Source organism: Ranitomeya variabilis, unplaced genomic scaffold (genome assembly GCF_051348905.1).
Source record: "Ranitomeya variabilis isolate aRanVar5 unplaced genomic scaffold, aRanVar5.hap1 Scaffold_379, whole genome shotgun sequence".
Lineage (NCBI taxonomy): Eukaryota > Metazoa > Chordata > Amphibia > Anura > Dendrobatidae > Ranitomeya > Ranitomeya variabilis.
In genome coordinates this window covers 15868-28355 of record NW_027508117.1, presented here as the reverse complement: position 1 = coordinate 28355, position 12488 = coordinate 15868, and the positions used below count along the sequence as shown (strand labels likewise).

The following is a 12488-nucleotide window of genomic DNA, read 5'->3' as shown; positions in this document are numbered from 1 at the left end:
AAAATAAGTAAAAATGGTGCCTGTGCTGATGTTGAATAGGCTTGTCTTGTCCATCTACACCTGCGTGTGTGAGCATTCTAATGCTTTTCACCAACCAGGTGCGCTGCCCGCAGTCGATAGAATCTTAGCACGGAACATTCATGTGCTGTCACAATGGGGCTGGCTGGAGGGTGTGGTCAAAGTAGGCGGAGTTATGCAGATTCAAAACGCGTCGTGCACAGCTTGAACAAACACTCACACACAGACAGACAGACAGACAGACAGACACACACACTCTCCGTCTCTCACACACAGACACACATACACAGCAGAACTGTCATTGACAGCAGAACTGTCATTGAGAAGGCCTCCAGAGTTTCTGAAAATGTCCTCCCTGCGGCGGCAATCTTTTGCTCTGTCTCCACAATGGGTATTGGTGGTAGGCCTTGGTGCGGCCCACGGGGCACAGCGGCTTCGGTATCGCTTCTCGGCCTTTTGGCTAAGATCAAGTGTAGTATCTGTTCTTATCAGTTTAATATCTGATACGTCCCCTATTTGGGGACCATATATTAAATGGATTTTTGGAACAGGGAGATGGAAGAAGAGCTTGCTCTGTCCACTCCACGCATTGACCCGTTATTGCAGTATCTCCGGGACCAGTGCACTCCTTCTCTGATCCAGTTTCTAAAAACAGATTGAATTGAAATCAGCGCGAGTTGTCTTTTAACCCTTTATGTGAATTGATTTCAGGGTCAAGGAAGCACTTTTCTCAGGCCAAGTGTAGCATTTTGTTTGATTTCTCCTGGCCAATTGCAACATTTTCTGCGCCTTGCCTGGCCTTGCTTTCACCTATGTCTGTCAAACATTGCATTGCATTCAATATGCAATCAATCAATCAATCAATCAATCAATCAATTTGTCTTTACTGGTTGCTGCAACAGGTGTGTTAAGATTTAGGCCTTTCTTACAGTGTTGCAAATATACTGTGTCGGCTACCAAACTAGGCCCCTGCTGTCTGTCAGCACTTGCTATTTAAATTGAAGTATCCAATGAGTAGTTCTGCCATACATACTGCATTTCTGACCGCAGGAATTCTTTTTTGAAACATTGTCTCCCTCTTGTGGACCACCGGCTTTTCAATGCCTTGTATTATATGCATTTTTAAAAGAAAAAAATAAGTAAAAATGGTGCCTGTGCTGATGTTGAATAGGCTTGTCTTGTCCATCTACACCTGCGTGTGTGAGCATTCTAATGCTTTTCACCAACCAGGTGCGCTGCCCGCAGTCGATAGAATCTTAGCACGGAACATTCATGTGCTGTCACAATGGGGCTGGCTGGAGGGTGTGGTCAAAGTAGGCGGAGTTATGCAGATTCAAAACGCGTCGTGCACAGCTTGAACAAACACTCACACACAGACAGACAGACAGACAGACAGACACACACACTCTCCGTCTCTCACACACAGACACACATACACAGCAGAACTGTCATTGACAGCAGAACTGTCATTGAGAAGGCCTCCAGAGTTTCTGAAAATGTCCTCCCTGCGGCGGCAATCTTTTGCTCTGTCTCCACAATGGGTATTGGTGGTAGGCCTTGGTGCGGCCCACGGGGCACAGCGGCTTCGGTATCGCTTCTCGGCCTTTTGGCTAAGATCAAGTGTAGTATCTGTTCTTATCAGTTTAATATCTGATACGTCCCCTATTTGGGGACCATATATTAAATGGATTTTTGGAACAGGGAGATGGAAGAAGAGCTTGCTCTGTCCACTCCACGCATTGACCCGTTATTGCAGTATCTCCGGGACCAGTGCACTCCTTCTCTGATCCAGTTTCTAAAAACAGATTGAATTGAAATCAGCGCGAGTTGTCTTTTAACCCTTTATGTGAATTGATTTCAGGGTCAAGGAAGCACTTTTCTCAGGCCAAGTGTAGCATTTTGTTTGATTTCTCCTGGCCAATTGCAACATTTTCTGCGCCTTGCCTGGCCTTGCTTTCACCTATGTCTGTCAAACATTGCATTGCATTCAATATGCAATCAATCAATCAATCAATCAATCAATCAATTTGTCTTTACTGGTTGCTGCAACAGGTGTGTTAAGATTTAGGCCTTTCTTACAGTGTTGCAAATATACTGTGTCGGCTACCAAACTAGGCCCCTGCTGTCTGTCAGCACTTGCTATTTAAATTGAAGTATCCAATGAGTAGTTCTGCCATACATACTGCATTTCTGACCGCAGGAATTCTTTTTTGAAACATTGTCTCCCTCTTGTGGACCACCGGCTTTTCAATGCCTTGTATTATATGCATTTTTAAAAGAAAAAAATAAGTAAAAATGGTGCCTGTGCTGATGTTGAATAGGCTTGTCTTGTCCATCTACACCTGCGTGTGTGAGCATTCTAATGCTTTTCACCAACCAGGTGCGCTGCCCGCAGTCGATAGAATCTTAGCACGGAACATTCATGTGCTGTCACAATGGGGCTGGCTGGAGGGTGTGGTCAAAGTAGGCGGAGTTATGCAGATTCAAAACGCGTCGTGCACAGCTTGAACAAACACTCACACACAGACAGACAGACAGACAGACAGACACACACACTCTCCGTCTCTCACACACAGACACACATACACAGCAGAACTGTCATTGACAGCAGAACTGTCATTGAGAAGGCCTCCAGAGTTTCTGAAAATGTCCTCCCTGCGGCGGCAATCTTTTGCTCTGTCTCCACAATGGGTATTGGTGGTAGGCCTTGGTGCGGCCCACGGGGCACAGCGGCTTCGGTATCGCTTCTCGGCCTTTTGGCTAAGATCAAGTGTAGTATCTGTTCTTATCAGTTTAATATCTGATACGTCCCCTATTTGGGGACCATATATTAAATGGATTTTTGGAACAGGGAGATGGAAGAAGAGCTTGCTCTGTCCACTCCACGCATTGACCCGTTATTGCAGTATCTCCGGGACCAGTGCACTCCTTCTCTGATCCAGTTTCTAAAAACAGATTGAATTGAAATCAGCGCGAGTTGTCTTTTAACCCTTTATGTGAATTGATTTCAGGGTCAAGGAAGCACTTTTCTCAGGCCAAGTGTAGCATTTTGTTTGATTTCTCCTGGCCAATTGCAACATTTTCTGCGCCTTGCCTGGCCTTGCTTTCACCTATGTCTGTCAAACATTGCATTGCATTCAATATGCAATCAATCAATCAATCAATCAATCAATCAATTTGTCTTTACTGGTTGCTGCAACAGGTGTGTTAAGATTTAGGCCTTTCTTACAGTGTTGCAAATATACTGTGTCGGCTACCAAACTAGGCCCCTGCTGTCTGTCAGCACTTGCTATTTAAATTGAAGTATCCAATGAGTAGTTCTGCCATACATACTGCATTTCTGACCGCAGGAATTCTTTTTTGAAACATTGTCTCCCTCTTGTGGACCACCGGCTTTTCAATGCCTTGTATTATATGCATTTTTAAAAGAAAAAAATAAGTAAAAATGGTGCCTGTGCTGATGTTGAATAGGCTTGTCTTGTCCATCTACACCTGCGTGTGTGAGCATTCTAATGCTTTTCACCAACCAGGTGCGCTGCCCGCAGTCGATAGAATCTTAGCACGGAACATTCATGTGCTGTCACAATGGGGCTGGCTGGAGGGTGTGGTCAAAGTAGGCGGAGTTATGCAGATTCAAAACGCGTCGTGCACAGCTTGAACAAACACTCACACACAGACAGACAGACAGACAGACAGACACACACACTCTCCGTCTCTCACACACAGACACACATACACAGCAGAACTGTCATTGACAGCAGAACTGTCATTGAGAAGGCCTCCAGAGTTTCTGAAAATGTCCTCCCTGCGGCGGCAATCTTTTGCTCTGTCTCCACAATGGGTATTGGTGGTAGGCCTTGGTGCGGCCCACGGGGCACAGCGGCTTCGGTATCGCTTCTCGGCCTTTTGGCTAAGATCAAGTGTAGTATCTGTTCTTATCAGTTTAATATCTGATACGTCCCCTATTTGGGGACCATATATTAAATGGATTTTTGGAACAGGGAGATGGAAGAAGAGCTTGCTCTGTCCACTCCACGCATTGACCCGTTATTGCAGTATCTCCGGGACCAGTGCACTCCTTCTCTGATCCAGTTTCTAAAAACAGATTGAATTGAAATCAGCGCGAGTTGTCTTTTAACCCTTTATGTGAATTGATTTCAGGGTCAAGGAAGCACTTTTCTCAGGCCAAGTGTAGCATTTTGTTTGATTTCTCCTGGCCAATTGCAACATTTTCTGCGCCTTGCCTGGCCTTGCTTTCACCTATGTCTGTCAAACATTGCATTGCATTCAATATGCAATCAATCAATCAATCAATCAATCAATCAATTTGTCTTTACTGGTTGCTGCAACAGGTGTGTTAAGATTTAGGCCTTTCTTACAGTGTTGCAAATATACTGTGTCGGCTACCAAACTAGGCCCCTGCTGTCTGTCAGCACTTGCTATTTAAATTGAAGTATCCAATGAGTAGTTCTGCCATACATACTGCATTTCTGACCGCAGGAATTCTTTTTTGAAACATTGTCTCCCTCTTGTGGACCACCGGCTTTTCAATGCCTTGTATTATATGCATTTTTAAAAGAAAAAAATAAGTAAAAATGGTGCCTGTGCTGATGTTGAATAGGCTTGTCTTGTCCATCTACACCTGCGTGTGTGAGCATTCTAATGCTTTTCACCAACCAGGTGCGCTGCCCGCAGTCGATAGAATCTTAGCACGGAACATTCATGTGCTGTCACAATGGGGCTGGCTGGAGGGTGTGGTCAAAGTAGGCGGAGTTATGCAGATTCAAAACGCGTCGTGCACAGCTTGAACAAACACTCACACACAGACAGACAGACAGACAGACAGACACACACACTCTCCGTCTCTCACACACAGACACACATACACAGCAGAACTGTCATTGACAGCAGAACTGTCATTGAGAAGGCCTCCAGAGTTTCTGAAAATGTCCTCCCTGCGGCGGCAATCTTTTGCTCTGTCTCCACAATGGGTATTGGTGGTAGGCCTTGGTGCGGCCCACGGGGCACAGCGGCTTCGGTATCGCTTCTCGGCCTTTTGGCTAAGATCAAGTGTAGTATCTGTTCTTATCAGTTTAATATCTGATACGTCCCCTATTTGGGGACCATATATTAAATGGATTTTTGGAACAGGGAGATGGAAGAAGAGCTTGCTCTGTCCACTCCACGCATTGACCCGTTATTGCAGTATCTCCGGGACCAGTGCACTCCTTCTCTGATCCAGTTTCTAAAAACAGATTGAATTGAAATCAGCGCGAGTTGTCTTTTAACCCTTTATGTGAATTGATTTCAGGGTCAAGGAAGCACTTTTCTCAGGCCAAGTGTAGCATTTTGTTTGATTTCTCCTGGCCAATTGCAACATTTTCTGCGCCTTGCCTGGCCTTGCTTTCACCTATGTCTGTCAAACATTGCATTGCATTCAATATGCAATCAATCAATCAATCAATCAATCAATCAATTTGTCTTTACTGGTTGCTGCAACAGGTGTGTTAAGATTTAGGCCTTTCTTACAGTGTTGCAAATATACTGTGTCGGCTACCAAACTAGGCCCCTGCTGTCTGTCAGCACTTGCTATTTAAATTGAAGTATCCAATGAGTAGTTCTGCCATACATACTGCATTTCTGACCGCAGGAATTCTTTTTTGAAACATTGTCTCCCTCTTGTGGACCACCGGCTTTTCAATGCCTTGTATTATATGCATTTTTAAAAGAAAAAAATAAGTAAAAATGGTGCCTGTGCTGATGTTGAATAGGCTTGTCTTGTCCATCTACACCTGCGTGTGTGAGCATTCTAATGCTTTTCACCAACCAGGTGCGCTGCCCGCAGTCGATAGAATCTTAGCACGGAACATTCATGTGCTGTCACAATGGGGCTGGCTGGAGGGTGTGGTCAAAGTAGGCGGAGTTATGCAGATTCAAAACGCGTCGTGCACAGCTTGAACAAACACTCACACACAGACAGACAGACAGACAGACAGACACACACACTCTCCGTCTCTCACACACAGACACACATACACAGCAGAACTGTCATTGACAGCAGAACTGTCATTGAGAAGGCCTCCAGAGTTTCTGAAAATGTCCTCCCTGCGGCGGCAATCTTTTGCTCTGTCTCCACAATGGGTATTGGTGGTAGGCCTTGGTGCGGCCCACGGGGCACAGCGGCTTCGGTATCGCTTCTCGGCCTTTTGGCTAAGATCAAGTGTAGTATCTGTTCTTATCAGTTTAATATCTGATACGTCCCCTATTTGGGGACCATATATTAAATGGATTTTTGGAACAGGGAGATGGAAGAAGAGCTTGCTCTGTCCACTCCACGCATTGACCCGTTATTGCAGTATCTCCGGGACCAGTGCACTCCTTCTCTGATCCAGTTTCTAAAAACAGATTGAATTGAAATCAGCGCGAGTTGTCTTTTAACCCTTTATGTGAATTGATTTCAGGGTCAAGGAAGCACTTTTCTCAGGCCAAGTGTAGCATTTTGTTTGATTTCTCCTGGCCAATTGCAACATTTTCTGCGCCTTGCCTGGCCTTGCTTTCACCTATGTCTGTCAAACATTGCATTGCATTCAATATGCAATCAATCAATCAATCAATCAATCAATCAATTTGTCTTTACTGGTTGCTGCAACAGGTGTGTTAAGATTTAGGCCTTTCTTACAGTGTTGCAAATATACTGTGTCGGCTACCAAACTAGGCCCCTGCTGTCTGTCAGCACTTGCTATTTAAATTGAAGTATCCAATGAGTAGTTCTGCCATACATACTGCATTTCTGACCGCAGGAATTCTTTTTTGAAACATTGTCTCCCTCTTGTGGACCACCGGCTTTTCAATGCCTTGTATTATATGCATTTTTAAAAGAAAAAAATAAGTAAAAATGGTGCCTGTGCTGATGTTGAATAGGCTTGTCTTGTCCATCTACACCTGCGTGTGTGAGCATTCTAATGCTTTTCACCAACCAGGTGCGCTGCCCGCAGTCGATAGAATCTTAGCACGGAACATTCATGTGCTGTCACAATGGGGCTGGCTGGAGGGTGTGGTCAAAGTAGGCGGAGTTATGCAGATTCAAAACGCGTCGTGCACAGCTTGAACAAACACTCACACACAGACAGACAGACAGACAGACAGACACACACACTCTCCGTCTCTCACACACAGACACACATACACAGCAGAACTGTCATTGACAGCAGAACTGTCATTGAGAAGGCCTCCAGAGTTTCTGAAAATGTCCTCCCTGCGGCGGCAATCTTTTGCTCTGTCTCCACAATGGGTATTGGTGGTAGGCCTTGGTGCGGCCCACGGGGCACAGCGGCTTCGGTATCGCTTCTCGGCCTTTTGGCTAAGATCAAGTGTAGTATCTGTTCTTATCAGTTTAATATCTGATACGTCCCCTATTTGGGGACCATATATTAAATGGATTTTTGGAACAGGGAGATGGAAGAAGAGCTTGCTCTGTCCACTCCACGCATTGACCCGTTATTGCAGTATCTCCGGGACCAGTGCACTCCTTCTCTGATCCAGTTTCTAAAAACAGATTGAATTGAAATCAGCGCGAGTTGTCTTTTAACCCTTTATGTGAATTGATTTCAGGGTCAAGGAAGCACTTTTCTCAGGCCAAGTGTAGCATTTTGTTTGATTTCTCCTGGCCAATTGCAACATTTTCTGCGCCTTGCCTGGCCTTGCTTTCACCTATGTCTGTCAAACATTGCATTGCATTCAATATGCAATCAATCAATCAATCAATCAATCAATCAATTTGTCTTTACTGGTTGCTGCAACAGGTGTGTTAAGATTTAGGCCTTTCTTACAGTGTTGCAAATATACTGTGTCGGCTACCAAACTAGGCCCCTGCTGTCTGTCAGCACTTGCTATTTAAATTGAAGTATCCAATGAGTAGTTCTGCCATACATACTGCATTTCTGACCGCAGGAATTCTTTTTTGAAACATTGTCTCCCTCTTGTGGACCACCGGCTTTTCAATGCCTTGTATTATATGCATTTTTAAAAGAAAAAAATAAGTAAAAATGGTGCCTGTGCTGATGTTGAATAGGCTTGTCTTGTCCATCTACACCTGCGTGTGTGAGCATTCTAATGCTTTTCACCAACCAGGTGCGCTGCCCGCAGTCGATAGAATCTTAGCACGGAACATTCATGTGCTGTCACAATGGGGCTGGCTGGAGGGTGTGGTCAAAGTAGGCGGAGTTATGCAGATTCAAAACGCGTCGTGCACAGCTTGAACAAACACTCACACACAGACAGACAGACAGACAGACAGACACACACTCTCCGTCTCTCACACACAGACACACATACACAGCAGAACTGTCATTGACAGCAGAACTGTCATTGAGAAGGCCTCCAGAGTTTCTGAAAATGTCCTCCCTGCGGCGGCAATCTTTTGCTCTGTCTCCACAATGGGTATTGGTGGTAGGCCTTGGTGCGGCCCACGGGGCACAGCGGCTTCGGTATCGCTTCTCGGCCTTTTGGCTAAGATCAAGTGTAGTATCTGTTCTTATCAGTTTAATATCTGATACGTCCCCTATTTGGGGACCATATATTAAATGGATTTTTGGAACAGGGAGATGGAAGAAGAGCTTGCTCTGTCCACTCCACGCATTGACCCGTTATTGCAGTATCTCCGGGACCAGTGCACTCCTTCTCTGATCCAGTTTCTAAAAACAGATTGAATTGAAATCAGCGCGAGTTGTCTTTTAACCCTTTATGTGAATTGATTTCAGGGTCAAGGAAGCACTTTTCTCAGGCCAAGTGTAGCATTTTGTTTGATTTCTCCTGGCCAATTGCAACATTTTCTGCGCCTTGCCTGGCCTTGCTTTCACCTATGTCTGTCAAACATTGCATTGCATTCAATATGCAATCAATCAATCAATCAATCAATCAATCAATTTGTCTTTACTGGTTGCTGCAACAGGTGTGTTAAGATTTAGGCCTTTCTTACAGTGTTGCAAATATACTGTGTCGGCTACCAAACTAGGCCCCTGCTGTCTGTCAGCACTTGCTATTTAAATTGAAGTATCCAATGAGTAGTTCTGCCATACATACTGCATTTCTGACCGCAGGAATTCTTTTTTGAAACATTGTCTCCCTCTTGTGGACCACCGGCTTTTCAATGCCTTGTATTATATGCATTTTTAAAAGAAAAAAATAAGTAAAAATGGTGCCTGTGCTGATGTTGAATAGGCTTGTCTTGTCCATCTACACCTGCGTGTGTGAGCATTCTAATGCTTTTCACCAACCAGGTGCGCTGCCCGCAGTCGATAGAATCTTAGCACGGAACATTCATGTGCTGTCACAATGGGGCTGGCTGGAGGGTGTGGTCAAAGTAGGCGGAGTTATGCAGATTCAAAACGCGTCGTGCACAGCTTGAACAAACACTCACACACAGACAGACAGACAGACAGACAGACACACACACTCTCCGTCTCTCACACACAGACACACATACACAGCAGAACTGTCATTGACAGCAGAACTGTCATTGAGAAGGCCTCCAGAGTTTCTGAAAATGTCCTCCCTGCGGCGGCAATCTTTTGCTCTGTCTCCACAATGGGTATTGGTGGTAGGCCTTGGTGCGGCCCACGGGGCACAGCGGCTTCGGTATCGCTTCTCGGCCTTTTGGCTAAGATCAAGTGTAGTATCTGTTCTTATCAGTTTAATATCTGATACGTCCCCTATTTGGGGACCATATATTAAATGGATTTTTGGAACAGGGAGATGGAAGAAGAGCTTGCTCTGTCCACTCCACGCATTGACCCGTTATTGCAGTATCTCCGGGACCAGTGCACTCCTTCTCTGATCCAGTTTCTAAAAACAGATTGAATTGAAATCAGCGCGAGTTGTCTTTTAACCCTTTATGTGAATTGATTTCAGGGTCAAGGAAGCACTTTTCTCAGGCCAAGTGTAGCATTTTGTTTGATTTCTCCTGGCCAATTGCAACATTTTCTGCGCCTTGCCTGGCCTTGCTTTCACCTATGTCTGTCAAACATTGCATTGCATTCAATATGCAATCAATCAATCAATCAATCAATCAATCAATTTGTCTTTACTGGTTGCTGCAACAGGTGTGTTAAGATTTAGGCCTTTCTTACAGTGTTGCAAATATACTGTGTCGGCTACCAAACTAGGCCCCTGCTGTCTGTCAGCACTTGCTATTTAAATTGAAGTATCCAATGAGTAGTTCTGCCATACATACTGCATTTCTGACCGCAGGAATTCTTTTTTGAAACATTGTCTCCCTCTTGTGGACCACCGGCTTTTCAATGCCTTGTATTATATGCATTTTTAAAAGAAAAAAATAAGTAAAAATGGTGCCTGTGCTGATGTTGAATAGGCTTGTCTTGTCCATCTACACCTGCGTGTGTGAGCATTCTAATGCTTTTCACCAACCAGGTGCGCTGCCCGCAGTCGATAGAATCTTAGCACGGAACATTCATGTGCTGTCACAATGGGGCTGGCTGGAGGGTGTGGTCAAAGTAGGCGGAGTTATGCAGATTCAAAACGCGTCGTGCACAGCTTGAACAAACACTCACACACAGACAGACAGACAGACAGACAGACACACACACTCTCCGTCTCTCACACACAGACACACATACACAGCAGAACTGTCATTGACAGCAGAACTGTCATTGAGAAGGCCTCCAGAGTTTCTGAAAATGTCCTCCCTGCGGCGGCAATCTTTTGCTCTGTCTCCACAATGGGTATTGGTGGTAGGCCTTGGTGCGGCCCACGGGGCACAGCGGCTTCGGTATCGCTTCTCGGCCTTTTGGCTAAGATCAAGTGTAGTATCTGTTCTTATCAGTTTAATATCTGATACGTCCCCTATTTGGGGACCATATATTAAATGGATTTTTGGAACAGGGAGATGGAAGAAGAGCTTGCTCTGTCCACTCCACGCATTGACCCGTTATTGCAGTATCTCCGGGACCAGTGCACTCCTTCTCTGATCCAGTTTCTAAAAACAGATTGAATTGAAATCAGCGCGAGTTGTCTTTTAACCCTTTATGTGAATTGATTTCAGGGTCAAGGAAGCACTTTTCTCAGGCCAAGTGTAGCATTTTGTTTGATTTCTCCTGGCCAATTGCAACATTTTCTGCGCCTTGCCTGGCCTTGCTTTCACCTATGTCTGTCAAACATTGCATTGCATTCAATATGCAATCAATCAATCAATCAATCAATCAATCAATTTGTCTTTACTGGTTGCTGCAACAGGTGTGTTAAGATTTAGGCCTTTCTTACAGTGTTGCAAATATACTGTGTCGGCTACCAAACTAGGCCCCTGCTGTCTGTCAGCACTTGCTATTTAAATTGAAGTATCCAATGAGTAGTTCTGCCATACATACTGCATTTCTGACCGCAGGAATTCTTTTTTGAAACATTGTCTCCCTCTTGTGGACCACCGGCTTTTCAATGCCTTGTATTATATGCATTTTTAAAAGAAAAAAATAAGTAAAAATGGTGCCTGTGCTGATGTTGAATAGGCTTGTCTTGTCCATCTACACCTGCGTGTGTGAGCATTCTAATGCTTTTCACCAACCAGGTGCGCTGCCCGCAGTCGATAGAATCTTAGCACGGAACATTCATGTGCTGTCACAATGGGGCTGGCTGGAGGGTGTGGTCAAAGTAGGCGGAGTTATGCAGATTCAAAACGCGTCGTGCACAGCTTGAACAAACACTCACACACAGACAGACAGACAGACAGACAGACACACACACTCTCCGTCTCTCACACACAGACACACATACACAGCAGAACTGTCATTGACAGCAGAACTGTCATTGAGAAGGCCTCCAGAGTTTCTGAAAATGTCCTCCCTGCGGCGGCAATCTTTTGCTCTGTCTCCACAATGGGTATTGGTGGTAGGCCTTGGTGCGGCCCACGGGGCACAGCGGCTTCGGTATCGCTTCTCGGCCTTTTGGCTAAGATCAAGTGTAGTATCTGTTCTTATCAGTTTAATATCTGATACGTCCCCTATTTGGGGACCATATATTAAATGGATTTTTGGAACAGGGAGATGGAAGAAGAGCTTGCTCTGTCCACTCCACGCATTGACCCGTTATTGCAGTATCTCCGGGACCAGTGCACTCCTTCTCTGATCCAGTTTCTAAAAACAGATTGAATTGAAATCAGCGCGAGTTGTCTTTTAACCCTTTATGTGAATTGATTTCAGGGTCAAGGAAGCACTTTTCTCAGGCCAAGTGTAGCATTTTGTTTGATTTCTCCTGGCCAATTGCAACATTTTCTGCGCCTTGCCTGGCCTTGCTTTCACCTATGTCTGTCAAACATTGCATTGCATTCAATATGCAATCAATCAATCAATCAATCAATCAATCAATTTGTCTTTACTGGTTGCTGCAACAGGTGTGTTAAGATTTAGGCCTTTCTTACAGTGTTGCAAATATACTGTGTCGGCTACCAAACTAGGCCCCTG

General features: G+C 44.9%; 11 non-coding genes across 11 annotated transcripts; all 11 read left to right on the top strand.

Annotated features, from left to right (window-relative positions):
- Positions 1-458: 458 nt before the first annotated feature.
- LOC143790419 (U2 spliceosomal RNA) lies at positions 459-649 on the top strand. Its single transcript, XR_013219560.1, has one exon. It is a non-coding gene; the product is annotated as a U2 spliceosomal RNA (small nuclear RNA).
- Positions 650-1608: 959 nt separating this feature from the next.
- LOC143790418 (U2 spliceosomal RNA) lies at positions 1609-1799 on the top strand. Its single transcript, XR_013219559.1, has one exon. It is a non-coding gene; the product is annotated as a U2 spliceosomal RNA (small nuclear RNA).
- Positions 1800-2758: 959 nt separating this feature from the next.
- LOC143790417 (U2 spliceosomal RNA) lies at positions 2759-2949 on the top strand. Its single transcript, XR_013219558.1, has one exon. It is a non-coding gene; the product is annotated as a U2 spliceosomal RNA (small nuclear RNA).
- Positions 2950-3908: 959 nt separating this feature from the next.
- LOC143790416 (U2 spliceosomal RNA) lies at positions 3909-4099 on the top strand. Its single transcript, XR_013219557.1, has one exon. It is a non-coding gene; the product is annotated as a U2 spliceosomal RNA (small nuclear RNA).
- A 959-nt stretch (positions 4100-5058) lies between these two features.
- LOC143790415 (U2 spliceosomal RNA) lies at positions 5059-5249 on the top strand. The gene has a single exon (XR_013219556.1). It is a non-coding gene; the product is annotated as a U2 spliceosomal RNA (small nuclear RNA).
- Positions 5250-6208: 959 nt separating this feature from the next.
- On the top strand, positions 6209-6399 carry LOC143790414 (U2 spliceosomal RNA). The gene has a single exon (XR_013219555.1). It is a non-coding gene; the product is annotated as a U2 spliceosomal RNA (small nuclear RNA).
- Positions 6400-7358: 959 nt separating this feature from the next.
- LOC143790413 (U2 spliceosomal RNA) lies at positions 7359-7549 on the top strand. The gene has a single exon (XR_013219554.1). It is a non-coding gene; the product is annotated as a U2 spliceosomal RNA (small nuclear RNA).
- A 957-nt stretch (positions 7550-8506) lies between these two features.
- Positions 8507-8697, top strand: LOC143790412 (U2 spliceosomal RNA). The gene has a single exon (XR_013219553.1). It is a non-coding gene; the product is annotated as a U2 spliceosomal RNA (small nuclear RNA).
- A 959-nt stretch (positions 8698-9656) lies between these two features.
- LOC143790411 (U2 spliceosomal RNA) lies at positions 9657-9847 on the top strand. The gene has a single exon (XR_013219552.1). It is a non-coding gene; the product is annotated as a U2 spliceosomal RNA (small nuclear RNA).
- Positions 9848-10806: 959 nt separating this feature from the next.
- On the top strand, positions 10807-10997 carry LOC143790410 (U2 spliceosomal RNA). The gene has a single exon (XR_013219551.1). It is a non-coding gene; the product is annotated as a U2 spliceosomal RNA (small nuclear RNA).
- Positions 10998-11956: 959 nt separating this feature from the next.
- Positions 11957-12147, top strand: LOC143790408 (U2 spliceosomal RNA). The gene has a single exon (XR_013219549.1). It is a non-coding gene; the product is annotated as a U2 spliceosomal RNA (small nuclear RNA).
- The last annotated feature ends 341 nt before the right edge of the window (positions 12148-12488 follow it).